Below are 13,872 nucleotides of genomic sequence, written 5' to 3' on the forward strand. Positions count from 1 at the left end.
TATTTATTATATCTATACCGTTCATATATTTTTAGAGATCATAATAGAGCATTATCCAAAAAATAAATCATATCCAAAGATCATCAAGACCACACCACAAATAGCAGCAAAGATAATGATTTTCACCATTAAACAATTCATAGGGCCCACCATAACATTTATTTTTCATCCAATCCGTTCATAAGGTCACAAAGACCTAAATTAAGAGGAAAAACAAATTTTAAATTGATCCAAAACTTCTGTGACCCTAAAATGGGTTTCAATGGTAGGCGTTCAATCTCCCACTGCTTTTTTCAGTGTGGTCTACTTGATAGTTAGATCTGTTTTATTTTTTGTCTCAAGCTTTAAGATGAGCTCGCCAAATGGATGGATGATTTAGATATAATACATACCCCATGATCAGACCCAAAGAACTTATTGACGTCAATACAGTAATGTACGTCAATTACACAGCCACACTTTCGTCTTTCGTGCACAGCACGTCAACTACACAGCTACACCTTCGTGCATAGCATGTCAACACAGCTGTGCATAGAATGAATTCAAAGAAATTTGGCTCGAAGAGATACTCGATGGATTGCCTCCCATGTGAGATATTCGGCACCATATTGGCCTTTTCCTCAGGTGCAATTTACCTAATCGTTCTCACTATCAGATGAGTTCGAAGGAATGTGATATTTTGCAATGATAAGTGGAGGAATTGATCTATAAGGGTCTAATCCGAGAAAGCATGAGCTCATGTGTCGAACTGGCCCTATTAACTCCAAAGAAGGATGAGAGTTGGCACATGTGTGTTGATAGCTAGGCGATCAACAAGATTACCATAAAATACAGATTTTTCATACCATGGCTAAATGATATGTTGGACATGCTTGAGGATATGAAATAATTTTCTAAATTGGATGTAAGGAGCGGCTACCATTAAATTTGAATACGGCTCGATGATGAGTCGAAAACAGCTTTTAAGACCAAGGGTTGTATAAATGGTTGGTTATACCCTTCAGTCTTTTGAATGTGCCTAGTACATTCAAGAGGTTAATGAACCAAGTTCTAAAGCCATTCATTGGATGTTTCATAGTAGTCTATTTTAGTGACATTTTAATATACAATCAGTACGAAGCAAGTCATATGGAACACCTCAAACAAGTCATTCAAGTGCTCACCGAAAACAAGTTGTATCTCAATTTTTTTTTTTAAAAATGTAGCTTTTTTACTGATAGCTTGTTGTTTTGGGGCTTTATTGTGACATCCACGGGCATCCTTGTGGATGATGAAAAAGTGCGAGCCATCAGCGAATGGTCGATCCCAACGAACATTCATGAAGTGAGGAGTTTCCACAGATTGGTAACCTTCTATCGTCGATTCGTGAGGAATTTCAGCATGATAGTCGTACCCATTACAAATTGCATGAAGAAGGGGCCGTTTCAGTGGACTGATGAGCCTGACAAGAGATTTGCTAAAATTAAACATAGGTTGTCCACAACACCGGTCTTGGTTCTTCTTACTTTCGACAAGCTATTTTAGGTCCAATGTGATGCTTCATATGTTAGAATTGGGGGAGTTTTAACTCAAGAAGGCAGGTCGGTAGCCTTTTACAGTGAAAAGCTTAGTGATGCATGTAAAAAGTAGTTGACTTGCAAGCTCGAATTGTACACAGTGGTCTAGGGACTGTGGCATTGACGACATTACTTAATTCATAGGGAGTTCATTCTTTACACAGACCATCAATCTCTCAAATTCATTAATAGTTAGGCTAACGTGAATCCCGTGCATGCTAGATGGGTTACATTTTTGTAGGAATTCACATTTGTTCTGAAGCACAAGTCAAGGCAACAAAACAACGTGGCTGATGCACTTAACCACCGTGCTTCACTACTTGTTACAATAAGCAATGAGGTAGTCGACTTCGATTGTCTGAAGAAGTTGTACGCTGAAGATGAGAGCTTCAAAGATGCATTTATGAGGTGCTAAGAAGGTCATCCCAGTGCCCTACATATGCAAGACGGTTTTCTCTTTAAAGGGAATCGACTATGCATCCTCTAAAGTTCTTTAAGGGAATAGATTATTCAAGAGTTACATGGAGGTGGCCTTGGTGGACACCTTGGGTGAGACAAGACGTGGGCTCATGTAGAGGAGCAGTATTATTAGCCGCAATTGGTACATGATGTATGAAAAACAATGCAATGCTGTCATATTTGTCAAACCTTCAAAGAGCAGTCTCAGAATACGGGCCTCTACACCCCATTACCTATGCCTGACAGCCCTTGGGAGGATTTATCTATGAACTTCATGCTTGGTCTCCCACGAACACAGCGCGGCATGAATTCAGTGTTCGCGATGGTAGATCATTTATCAAAGATAGTGCACTTTATCCCATGCAAGAAGATCCTCGATGCAACACACATGAAAAATCTATTCTTCAGAGATGTCATGCAACTATACGGGGTTCCCAAGACCATTACTTCAGACCATGATACGAAGTTCATTAGCCACTTCTGGCAAACTTTGTGGAATCAATTCAATATATAACTTCAATTCAACAGTGCTTATCACCCATAGACCGATGTACAAACTGAAGTTGTGAATCGCACATTGGAAACCTTCTTCAATGTATTTTAAGTGAAAAATCGAAATAGTAGGATTTGGCCTTGTCTCATGTGGAGTTCACATTAAACAGCATGGTGAACTGCTCGACAAGGAAGTCCCAATTCCAGATTGTTTATGGTCGAGGGCCTGACACACACTTGACTTGGTCCCTTTGCCTAAGCTCCCGGGCATGAGTATTGCAGCAGAACATATGGTAGACTGAATTGTGGGCATTCATGCGGATGTGCAAGCCAAGTTACATGCCTTAAACGACAAGTATAAAGAGCAAGCCGACAAGCATCAGCGACAAATGTGTTCAAAGTGGGCAACCATGTTATGGTCCGTCTATGCAAGGACAGATTTTTGACTGGGACCTACAACAAGTTGAAGAACAAGAAGATTGGACTGGTACCGATCCTCTGAAAGATCAGTGACAATGCTTACATTGTTGATCTTCCAGATAACATTGAGATCTCACATACTATTGAAGTGGAGGGGTCTAATGTAGAGCGGGTTGCAGAAACTTTCATGTCCAAGATGAACCAGTGAAGGCCCGATCGAAGGCAGAAGTGATTAGGACCGTCAGGACACTAAAATTGGAATGAATTATTTGACGTACCATATATGATTTTAGGGTAAGAGAAGAAACTTTACTGACCCAACCTCGCTATGTTGGCTTGCTTATTACAGATTTTGAGATTCCATCAGTTCGACGGTCGAAAATCCATTCTATTTTCATTTTTACTATTTATAGTAAGTTTTAATTCGATCATAACTCTTCATCCTTTGAGCTTTAGGAGTTGTGTCCAACATAAAAAAGGCTTAGAAAATTTAGGAGAACAATGTGGTTAGGATAAATAGGACACTTACTATTTTTGGCCAAAAACAATGAATTCTAGTGGAAATCATGATCGTCTATAAATAGTAAGTTTGTTATTTATAGGAAGTCATGAATTTTAGGTACTTCGAGTTGGAGTTTGATTATGAAACTTCTTCCTAGGTTTGGTATCACTATTTAAAGGATTGGAATTATTTTTTTATCATCAATCAATTATTATTATTATTATTATTAGAAGAATTTATTTATATTTTCTATCTCTCTTCATGGATTCGAGGAATCTCTATGAGGAGTCCAGAGAAGCTCCATGAATTCAGAGTAATTATCCCCCTGAGGAAGACGGCGATCGACCACATCACGTCTAACACAAGGATGTTTGTGATGAGGTCAAGCACCGTCTTCCTCGAGGGATAATTACTCCGAATTCATGGAGCTTTTCTAGACTCCTCACAGAGATTCCTCAAATCCACGAGGGAAAAGAAATAAATTCTAATAAAATAGAAAATAACTTGATTAATGATAAAAATGAATTTAGTATGCTTTAAATAGTGATATTAAACCTTGAAAGAAGTCTCAGAATCAAACTCCAACTCAAACTCTCTAAAATTCGCGACTTACTATAAATAGTAAACTTACTATTTATAGACTGTCATGATTTTTACTAAACTTCATGGTTTTAGGCCAAAAATTGTAAGTGTCCAATTTGGCCTAACCATGTTATTCTCCAAAATTTTCTAAGCCATTTTCATGTTGGGGACGACTCCTAAAGCTTAAAGGATCAAAAGTTATGATCGAACTAAAACTTATTATAAATAGTAAAAATGAAATTAAAAAGGAATTTCGACCATTGATTTGATGAAATCTCACAAATTCGGTATGGAAAACCTGACATAGCAAGTTGGGTGGCTAAAGTAGCTTCTCCTACCCCAAAATCATATATGGCACGTTGAATAGCTCATTCCGGTTTGCGAGATACACCCGTTTTAAGGTTCTGACGGTTCGGATCATTTCTACCTCCGATCGCGTCTTCTCTAGTCCATCTTCACCATGAAAGTATTTGCGATCCACTCTACATCAATCAATAAACTCTTTTCCTTAAAAAAATCAATGTTTTCAGTCTTGACAATTTCGGCTAAGAAATCCCATGGTATATCTTGTATCCCACTTGTATGATAAGAAACGCACAGGTAGTGTTTAAAATTTTTGTATTACAGAATATATCACAACATATAGCATGTTATCGTGAAATACCATAAGGTATTATGACCAGTCTTTCATAAATTTTTAAAAAAAAAAAAAACTTCATATCAATGATATCTGTCAATATCGACAGATATCTCATGAACCTGTGGAAAGTCTGGGTCTAAGGCCAGAAAATAAAAAACCATCCAAACCTGTTTGATTATTAGCCAATTCGCCCCTATTTTAGAGTATTTAGAAGTGTTTGATGAAATCATCATCACATACACTCTAATTTTGGGATTTGGGGAAGATTGGCCAATTTGCAATAGAAATCCCATAGTATCTTTTGTTGGGATTGGATGGTATGATACTTAGATTAATCCAATCCTTCTAGTCGTTTCCAAAGGCCAGATGAAATTTGCATTGGACTAAATGCAAATCCATAACACCTAATCGACCTTCTAAACATGCCCAAAAGGAAGTGTGTCAAAGCCACATACTTTTAGACTAGTGAATACAAACCTAAATTGGAATCGCAAAAACAAGAGATCTTATACTTCGTGTGTAGTATCACCCTCATGACAAGAGTAGAGGATATCACCATGGATGATTTTCAGTCTCATCTGCCAACATTTAAAATGCATCTTAAAGGTCAAAACGCAATCATTGATAGCTCCAGGTATGAGAGCTATGAGGGGGCGCATGTAAAATCGTGCCTCCTCCCGAAGGAGATCGAGATCCAACAACGGCGTTTGCAAGAAATTAATCCCAGATCCAAAATGCCTCTTTATCAGAAATCTACCATTCAGCTGCTCTACAAAAGATGTGCTTAAGATCTTTCAAAAATACAGTAGTGTTTCTGAGGTTTTTCTTCCCCTTTCCCAGGATTGGTCAAACCAAGAGGCTATGGTTTCGTGCGATATTTCTATGAAGACGATGCTTGAGCTACTAGGGGCGTGTGGTCTCTATTAAGGAAGCTTGTCCAAGATCTAACCATTGGCCGAGATCCTCCAACGAGATACATCCAGATTCGGAGCAGGATTTAAATCCAGATTCTGCCTCATTCGGAGAGGTACCTTCGCCCAAGAGAAGATGGGAAAAAATAGGGGCTACCCCCATTCCAGAAAAACATGGATATGACAGAGCGTTTGTGAACCCTTTGCAAGTCGCTCGGAAGCTAAACGAGCTAGACCTAGGATTGGTGGATTCCATAGGTAACAAAGTGATATCCATCCTTCAGATTATTGATGGTATTAGGTCCTCCAAATTCAAAGCATCAACTATTGATATAGCCAGGAACTCCCCCTACCAATTTCTCATTTCCTTTAAAACCAAAAAGTAACTCTCAGATTTCATAATAGACTCTCCTCTTTGGCATAACCTAGCTCTGGTGGAGATGTCCCCGTGGTCTCCAGCGATACAAATGGAAGGAGAAGAGACATGGATTCGCCTTTTCGGGATCACGGCCCATGCATGGTTTGAATCAGTTATCCATGATTTGGGGAGTTATTTCGGAGAAGTAATTCACATAGACACATTATCCAGATTTGGTATTTTCCAGATGTTCGCGAGAGTAGAGGTGATCAAATTGAAGGGGTCATCTTTCCTTTCTCCAATTCAACTCCATGTGGCAGGTAATTCATATAACATCTGGGCCAAAATCGAAGGAAAGAAGGGAGAATGCCATCCCGGAGAAAAGGCGCTCCTAAACTCGGATAAGAATATAGAGTCAGACCTCGATTGCATTCGCCCAAGAGAGAAAACAAATCCAGAAGTCGACATTGTTGTGAATGTTGCTAGACAGGCTTGTGGAAATGCTTCATCCAATCACACAGACAAGGGTTGTGGAATCGCTTCTTCAAGCCACAATCTACCTACTCGTGAAAATGCCGCAAAGACTTGTGTCTCCTCTTCAGATAATCCAGCAGCTCCCCAGCTAACTCCAAGACTCCAGGATACTTCAGTGGAGGGAAATCTCAACAGGTAGCTTCAACTGATGTTAAGCTCTCAAGTCCCTCAGTCCATTCCCATGGAAGACCTCCCAGCGGTTGATCAACAACAAGAACTCGAAGGTTCGATTCATTCCACCCCCCGCAACGATAGAACATACTAGCCATCTATGTCCCGATGATCCATCCTCCTCTCTGACTTCCCCTTTCACCCAAGGCAACCATCATCTCTCTTAGGTGCACAATTCTAACCAACGCCAGCTAGTAGATTCTCTTACCCCAGGCTATCAGGCCAGAGGTTCCAAACTATACTCCACTTTCCAGCAGAATTCCTCTGCTGAGAGACAGATCCTAGAACAGAGTCCATTCAAATCGGCAGGCAACTCTCCAATTAGTCCATTGATAAAAAGGAATGAGGACTCGCTACATGATGCAAATTCTCCTCCTAATATCACCCCTTGGCCTCAATTAGACGCTGAGACGAATTCTCCAACACTCAAGGGTCTATCTGACAGCTGTATAACAGTGTACAGACAGTTAGATCTCACTATCAATCTATCTCATATAAGATAGCCCACACTGATGGTGGACATCGGTTCAACTCCCGGGCAGGCTCAGAAGGCAAGAAGAAAAGGTTAATACAATTGAAGAAACAGGCTTGCTTATCATGCAATGTTTCTAATGGATAACATCATTATTTGGACTGACCGCGGTATGGCCAATGCGGCCACGATTCGTATCACAAAAAGGCTCATTCGGGCCCACAAGCCCTCTATTGTTGCAATTCTTGAACCAATGGCCAGAGATAGCAAAAGAGTGGGGATCGGTCTTAAGCTTGAATTCCACTCCTATCTCCAACGACATCAAAGGCGGTAAAATCTGGATCTTCCACAGGAATGATCATCTTATTTCCATCATAGGTAAATCTAATCAAATGGTTTCTATAGATGTTTGTATGAAGAACTAAATGACTAGTCACTGGCTCTCCTTTGTCTATGCTAAATGCTCCATATTTAGCAGGAGACTCCTCTGGGATTCCATGGAGACCCTAGCATCAGGTTCATCCAGGTTGTGGGTAGTATGTGGCGATTTCAATGCGGTTCTCGATTCTTTAGAAAGGCTTAGCTATAGGAATCAATATCTGGATAGTGCTCAGGAATTCAGAGAAGCCATCAATAAGGTCAGCTTGTTTGATGCTGGTTTTGTAGGCAACAAATTTACCTGGTGCAACAACCATGCTGGTAACTCTCACGCCTAGGCAAGGCTAGATAGGATCCTCTACAATGCTAATTGGTTGCATAGCTTCCCTGGCTTCCTTGTAAAACACCTCTCCACGTTAAATTCAAATCATGCCCCCTCTCTTAATGACTTTTCCTAGGGCTACTCCCTCGGTTCCCAGGTCCTTCCGCTTCTAGAGGATGTAGCTACTTGACGAGTCCTCCCACGTTATTGAGAACGCTTGGGCCGAAGACCTATCTCCTCAGCCCATGGTAAACCTTTTGTTGAAACTGAAGAAAGTTAAAAGGAACCTAAGAATATGGAACCATGACGTTTTTGGAAACATCTTCCAAAATATCAAAAAAGCTGAGCAATCATTGTCCCTTTTGGAAGCCAGCGCCCAGTCCAACTCTACGGTTACCTCAGCCGATCTAGTAGAAGTAAAGCTCTATCAGGCCAAAATGGAGCACGCCGAAGAAATATTTTAGAATCAGAAATCCCACAATTCCTGGTTAGAAGAAGGAGATAGAAACACGAGATTTTTCCACCTCTCGGCTTCGGAAAAAGTCAGAAGATTGGGGATCCAAGAAATCCATTTGGGTGAAGCAGGGACAATATCAGATCCACCTTCCATCTAAAGAGAAGTAGTCAATTTTTTGCAATCCCTGTTGTCCTCTGAGTTAGCCCCTATCTCTTCTTCAACCACGGATGACCTTCTGGACTGCATCCCTCCCCTCATCTTTGAAGAAGACAACAAAATGTTGCTTCAAGTTCCTTCCATTGTCGAAAACTCTCCAAGGATGGTGCTCCCAGGCTTGATGGTCTTTCTAGCATGTTCTTTGCGGGCTGCTGGAATATCATCAGAAAGGATATCCACTCGGCCATTGTGAAATTTTTCCATGGGGGCAATTTGCCAAGGTCTTTCTCCTCCACTCTCATCTGGCTGGTGCCAAAAAATTCGGGGGCAAAATCCTTTACGGATTATTGGCCAATCAGCCTGTACAATGTAGTATATAAGATATTCACCAATATCTTTGATAACAGGCCGAGTACTCTCCTCCCAAAACTGGTCTCCATAGAGCAAGATGCCTTTGTTAGAGGCCGCTCTATAGTAGAAAACATCGCCCTTGGTCAAGAAATCTTTAGAGATTTACACAGAAATGTCCACGGAGGAAATATAGTTCTAAAACTCGACATGGAGAAAGCTTATGACAAGGTTAAGTCACTATGCGAAAAGCACAAATTTGCAACGGACCAAATCCGTCGTAAAACCAAATAAATGACGGATTTCATGTCTCTTAGTCCGTCATTGTTTACTAGGTTGTTTTTTTTCCGACGGATAAAATCCTTCGTTTAATCTACGATGGATAAGTTCCGTCGCAGATTACCAACGGATAAGATCCATCGCAAAAAATAAAAAATTCGTTGCTGAAATTTTGAAAAAACCACCCGAATTATTCATCATTAAAAATATTAGCAACAGATAAGGTTCGTCGCTAATATGAGGAGCGACGGACTCAAATCCGTCGTTGATTTTCAACTTGTTTAGAAATTAGTGACAGTTTGGTCCGTCACTAAAATATCTGTAAATTAAATATATATATATATATATCATCATATTTTATTTATTTATTTATTTATTTGAATCTTACACCTGATAGTCATTCAAAAAATAATTCACATGATTTTTTAATAAGAATCCCATTCACAAAATTTGTCACGCCCCGAACTCGGAAACCGGGCTCACAAAATTCCCGATCGCCGAACCCGGCGCCGACAGCCTCCGTAGAACCCCATTCTCGGATCCCGGCACCCATTCACCAGGTTCCGATCCTGGGATACTACAAGGAGGGTTTCAAATCATCAGTCTGATTTATAATGAGCATAACAAAAGCATAACCCACAAACAATAACCACAAGAACACCACAAAATCCACTATGATCAAAAACTTTCTAGTACAATGCGACAGAAAGAGGAAATACAATGTAGTGCAAAAGATAGAAACTCCAAAGCTCGTCTGCACAGTCCAACTACGGCGAGACTATGGCTGCGACTGCGTCCTGGCGTCACCTGCACGCATCAATCGTGCATAAGCTTATAGAAAGCTTAGAGGGTGGTGTAAGTATGTGCGCAATATAAGCGTGCTTAAAATGCAAGGTAAGAGTAATGTGGAATCATGGTAATGAGCACATGAATGCAATCAGCCGTACCAAGGCTATGCGGTGCAAGATATGAATGCTATCGGCCATAACATAGCCATGCGATGCAAGATGCAACTCAAGCATGCCAATCCTCATCATGTATCAGTACAGTTCTCATTCTGGATAATCACCGAGGTTCAATACACTCCAAATGGCACTGTCGCTCTCCTAACCACACAGTCCAAGTGAGCGTAAGAAACCTCACTATCCGCCTAGCCAATAGTCTGTCAATACCTATCCGGCACGTCGATAGCGAACCCATTCGTGAGCTGGTTAAACTCAGCCTAGTATTACCCCCTACCCTCGAGCGAGTAAGGCCACACTCCTTTCCAACCGACCACGACACAGTGGGAGACACGGCCTCCTGGTATTCGGCCCTCATGCGCTCATATATCCACTCGGTCTCGACGTTGGAGTCATCCTCTGGTACCATCGGGTTTAGGGATTTTCACCCAGGGACTTTCACCTAGGGACATCTATAACGCCCATATATTCGGTATCCAACCCAGCCATCCACGATGTGTCTATGGAGGCTATGGCCCTGATGTCGCTAGGGCATACAATAACTACAATCACACAAATGCAAGTGTATAAGTCACACTATCAGTCATGCAATAGTCCTGTATGTACCATGCACTTATATGGGGCAACTCCGCCTATCAGGGAGCCCATAAATAGTCTGCCCAAAGGCATATGCTATAATCGGTCACTCCTCACATCAGGCATACATATGATGCGAATGATCATGAATCATGGATCTATACTAAACATGTATAAAGAGATGGGCTCTGGGTATAACGGAGATGGGCCTAGACGGCCCACTTACCACAAGTATGGACCTATCCGTGGGCCTTAGGGAGAGTTATAATACGAACATTTAACCAACATTATCCATTCAATGTGGACGTCAAACCATCATTGCTCCCAAGGCGTAGCCCACTACAAAATCAATACATATACCATGGTGGAATTACACTACATTGGGCCTTATGTACATCCTATTGGGCCTTGACCCATGGGCCTCCAATACATCAAATGGGCCTCATAATATGGGCCTAATATAAATCAAGGTGGGCCTCAACAAAGACCACCAATACATGAAGATGGGCCTCCACAATGGGCCTTAAATTATCTCCAAAACAGTTGGACAGTTGGATGAAACACATACATCATGATGGAGCCCACACTAATAGAGGGCGTGGTTTACAATACATACATAGGTGAGTTCTAAGTAGGGCTCACCATAATGCTAATTCTCCACCCAGCCTAGGGCCCAATATAATGTTTATTTTCCACCCAACTTAGGGCCCAACATAATGTTTATTTTCCACCCAACTTAGGGCCCAACATAATGTTTATTTTCATCCGACTATTCATAAGGTCAAGTGGACCAGGGTAGGGCCCACTGGACTGGGGCCCACTGGAATGTTTATTTTCCACCCAAAGTACCGTGGGTTGGGCCCACCATTTATTTACATCCGATCTGTAGGACGGTCAGGAGCCCACCGTGATGATTTTATTTTATTTTATTTATTTATATATATATTTATATATCACATGGACAGGGGGCCCACCGTGATGTGGTTCACAAATCCAGCCCGCTCATTGTGTGTGCCCCACTTGGCTGAGGGTACAGACCAAGTTTCAACCGCATCCAAATTTCAGGTAGGCCCCACCAAGTGTTTTTATATGTTTATACATGTCTTTACATGATTTTAGATGGTGTGGCCCACCTGAGTTTCGTTTACGGTTGATTTTTGGAGTGGACAGCCGGTACGTGGGGACCCAGCAAATGCACTGTGTTGATGGTCGAAACGCATCAAAGTGGGCCCCATAGCTGGGGCCGTGACCCCAGCCCGCCCGTCCGTCCGTGGCCAACGCTGTGGCAACAGCAGCGCTGCCTCCCTTGCTTTGTTTTTTTTTTTTTTTAAAACCATTTTTCTACGGATTTTCTATGGTAGGGCCCACATCAGCAACATCCACTCCAGCCATGGGTCCCTGTGGCTTGATACAAGCCCATAGAGTCCAATATTGGGCTATTTTTGATATACAGGAGCATCAGGGAGTAAATCGAAGGTAGGAACACTGTTTCCTATGGTATGGCCCGCCAAGGAAGGGGATCAACTTCATTTTTCGGCTCAACGCCTAAAATGAGATGGGGAACAAAATGGACGGCTTGGATTTTATATATACATCAAGGTGGGGCCTGCATGAGTGGCCCACCACTCCCTCCTCTTGGCTAGCTCGTTAGTACAGCCCATGACAGTTTACACTTAACTGTACGCCAACGTCCAGCGTCCAGGGACGCTGGACGGCATGCATAAATTCATTAATGTGGTGGGTCCCGCATGGATGTGGCCCACCAACATATATACAATAATAAATATATTTTATATTATATATATAATACATATAATATTATACATATTATATAAAATATAACATATAGAGAAAAAGAAATGCATTGGGCCCATCCAAACAGTGGATGGTGTAGATCATCACCTGTAATAGAGTGGGCCACACCGTCTGATGTAGATGGACGGGGTAGATGTAACACATATTGATGGGATCCACACCATTACAAAGAAAGAGAGAGAGAGAGAGAGAGAGAGCTACATGGTGAGATAGAGGAACCCCGCCACTATGGGCCCTCTTGATTAAATCACATACATCCAAATGGGTCCCACCAACAAGTGGGCCCTAAAGTTTAAAATAATGGCAAATCACCCACCTCGTTGGCCTCCTTCTTGATCCCTTGGCTTCAAATGCACCTTGCCTATGCCTTGGATGGTGGATGATGGGAGATTAATGGTGTGGATGAGAGATGGGAGGGTGTAGATGGAAGATGGAAGGTGGACCATACTTGTGGTTTGGGAGAGAAGTGTTGGACGTGAGAGGCTTGGGTTGCTTGGAGAGATTTGAGAAATGAGAGAGAAAATGAGAGGATGGGAGTGATATGAGGTGATGGAGTGATGGGTGTAATTAATGAAGCATGGGTTGGTTTGAAAAGTGAGTAAAAGAGGGATGGGTGAAGAGAGAAAGAGTTGACTTTGAGGAGAAAGAGGGATGGGTTGTTGTACTTGAGGTATGGTTGCATTTATGGTTGATTGATGGGACTAATTGTGTAGAGATTCCCTCGAAATCGCAACGCACGGTGTTTCTTGAATAAACGCAGATCGGCATCTTCTTGCAGGGTATCGATTCGGTGCGCAAGTCACGGCGTTGGAACCCGGCGACGACGCGCGGTCGCTATGATACAACGTTCGGATCAAGCCGGCGTCGATGCGTAGGACCTGGCTTAGGATCATGCGCAAACGCCGGATACGGTGTGAAGGTTGCCGAAATTTGGCCGGAAGGACCGCGGAAGCCAACGGACAGACGGACTAGGACACGGGTCTTATAGCCCGTGCCCCCCAAATAAAAATTTCGTCCTCGAAATTTACATAATCATCGCAAGAAAATATAAATCATAATAGAAGAGGAAGCAATGCATCGCCATATAAATATCGGAGACAACATACAACATACAATCAATCATTAAAGAGATGAGGATAGCGCTCTCGAATCTCGGCCTCGCGCTCCCAAGATGCCTCATCCACGAGAATGGTGACCCCACCGAACCTTCACCAAGGGGATGACCTTGGTTCGGAGGACTGCTCCTTCCGATCAAGGATACGAACGCCGCTCGATGTAAGAAGCGTCCTCACGAACCTCCAACGGCGCCAATCAATAACGAGAACGATGTCGACCCACACTTCCTTAACATAGAGACGTGGAAAATGTTGTGGGCGCTACAACCGAGATGGTAAGGCAAGCCGATAGGCCACGGCGCCAATGCGCCTAGCGATCTCGAAAGGTCCCATAAATCTTGGGGCAAGCTTGTCATTCGCTCCAAAT

This window comes from Magnolia sinica, chromosome 2 (genome assembly GCF_029962835.1).
Source record: "Magnolia sinica isolate HGM2019 chromosome 2, MsV1, whole genome shotgun sequence".
NCBI lineage: Eukaryota > Viridiplantae > Streptophyta > Magnoliopsida > Magnoliales > Magnoliaceae > Magnolia > Magnolia sinica.